The sequence below is a fragment of the Tenrec ecaudatus genome, chromosome 14 (assembly GCF_050624435.1).
Source record: "Tenrec ecaudatus isolate mTenEca1 chromosome 14, mTenEca1.hap1, whole genome shotgun sequence".
Classification (NCBI taxonomy): Eukaryota; Metazoa; Chordata; class Mammalia; order Afrosoricida; family Tenrecidae; genus Tenrec; species Tenrec ecaudatus.
The window spans coordinates 32,023,875-32,026,018 of record NC_134543.1 but is presented as its reverse complement, the minus strand read 5'-3'; the positions used below and the strand labels follow the sequence as shown (position 1 = coordinate 32,026,018).

The following is a 2,144-nucleotide window of genomic DNA, read 5'->3' as shown; positions in this document are numbered from 1 at the left end:
TCCAACCGAATTTCAGTCTCCATGAGCCTGGCAGCGGGATGCTTCTCCTTCACGTGTCCCTGCCCTGTCACCTTTTGTTTGCCTGGCCCCAGAAGCCACATGCATTATGTCCTCCCAGTTTTTCTATTTAGGCCATTCCCTCCAGGTCCTTTAAAACCAGATTAGCCGTCCTTAAAATGTCTCCGTACAGCCATGTACGGCTGGGCACATTCCTGACAAGAAAACAAGATTCTCTCGTCCTCCCCACAAAAGGCTCCATTGACAGACACCCCCGTGCAAACTGTAATAGAAAGAAAATCAACGATGACAATAATTTGGAGTAAAAGGGCCAGGCCTCCAACATAATGCGGGTCCTTTAATGCACTACTGGCAGTGGACCGACCCAGCCTGGTCAGGGACTTCAAAGACTGCCGTCTGCACCTTGAAGCATAAACGCTTCTGCCTGCTCATGTCAGCCATTTGCAAAGTCCAACTTTGCAAACACGTTGCCAGATGAGCAGGGGTTATTGCTAAGTTGTCTGACACTGTGATGTCCTTGGGGACTTGCTGCAGAAGGGGCTGCTTCTATCTGATGCCCCCAAACGCCCCCATGCAGGCGGGCTTGGTGAGCTAGAATCTGGCTGTCTTTTCCTGGCGGTCAATCAGGGGTTCTCAGCACGCTAGGCCAGCTGGCTGCTCCCAGCCCCTCAGTGCTTCAAACCAGCTGCTCACTATACCTTGAGAAGAACAAATCATTTTCAGAGAACAGAAAATCAAGCAAATTACAGCAGCAATACTCATTTCCATCAAGCTCCAAAACCAGGCTCCAATTGGAGGGCTCAAAGCTCGGAGATGCCTCATGCCTTCCTGTGGGAGGGAACACATGAGCTGTGTGGGGGACAGTTTTTGGCCTCTGGAAAGAGAACCTCCTTTTATTTCTGGAGCCATTGCTCCTGTGTAAGTTACTGAAGCTGCTAGAAGAGGGGCACCAGGCACCCAAGGCTGTGTTTACTAAATATGTTTACTAAAATTTGTGGCCTATAAAAGATGTCCTCACACAGATCTGAAGTGTCCAATGAGAGGGATAGCAGGGAGACGTGCCATTGAGAGTAATCACCAAATCTTAAGCTGTCTCTAACTCGCGGGTAACACCAATGTATCAAGAATATTTTTTCTTCTTGCCCAGAATTCTACTGTTGTCGAGTCCGTTCTGACTCATTGTGGCTCATGTACCACAGAAAGGACACTGCCCAGTCCTGCACCAGCCTCACACATGTCCCTCTGCACCAGCCTCACACTTGTCCCTCACACTTGTCCCGTTGTTGCAGCCACTGTGTCAATCCATCTTGTATGGGCCTCCCTCTTTATGGCTGCCCTCCCCTTGTCCAAGCAGTTCCTTTTCCAGGGACTGGTCTCTCCTGATAATGTCAAGAGCACATTCGAGAAGAAGTCTCAGGAACATTCTGGCTGTACTTCTTCCAAGACAGGTTTGCTTGTTCTTTGGACAGCCCCTGGCACTTTCAATATCCTTTGGCAGCACCATAATTTAAATACACCTATTCCTCGGTCTTCCGGATCCGGCGGCCGACTTTCACCTGCGTCTGAGGCAATTAAAAACACCATGGCTTAGGACAGGCACGCCTCAGTCCTCAAAGTAACAGCCTTGCTTTTCAAGAGTTTGAAGAAGTTCTGCGGCAGATTTCTCAAATACAATGCATTGTTTGATCTTTAGACTGCTTTAGAATTCTATATTGGCGCCTAGAAGATTATTTTCTGATTCTAAGGTGTTGGGTTCCATTCAGGGCAGCTTCCCTGTTCTGTTAATTAAATTTTGGGACATTAAAACAGGCTTGAGAAAAATGACTGGGTAGAAAATATTATTCTAGTCGCTTTGTTCTCAGCCTACATTTTTCTTAAAAATAAATAAATACATTTTAAATAAATAAATAAAAAGATTATTTTCTGAGCAAATAAATTGAATGCTTAAAATATGATCTGCTGAGGACTTCCAGCAAGATGGCGACGTAGTAACACATACCAGAGGGACTCTGCAGAATTCAACCCAGGAGAGTTGCTTAAAGGGAAATTCAACACTGCTGGAACACAGGAGGAGCATCATAAAGATAAGTAGGCACAGACTCATGGGGTTTTGAGGGGCTGTGGGC

General features: G+C 46.6%; 1 non-coding gene across 1 annotated transcript; it reads left to right on the top strand.

Annotated features, from left to right (window-relative positions):
- Positions 1 to 1,756: 1,756 nt before the first annotated feature.
- On the top strand, positions 1,757 to 1,889 carry LOC142427101 (small nucleolar RNA SNORA36 family). The gene has a single exon (XR_012779928.1). It is a non-coding gene; the product is annotated as a small nucleolar RNA SNORA36 family (small nucleolar RNA).
- The last annotated feature ends 255 nt before the right edge of the window (positions 1,890 to 2,144 follow it).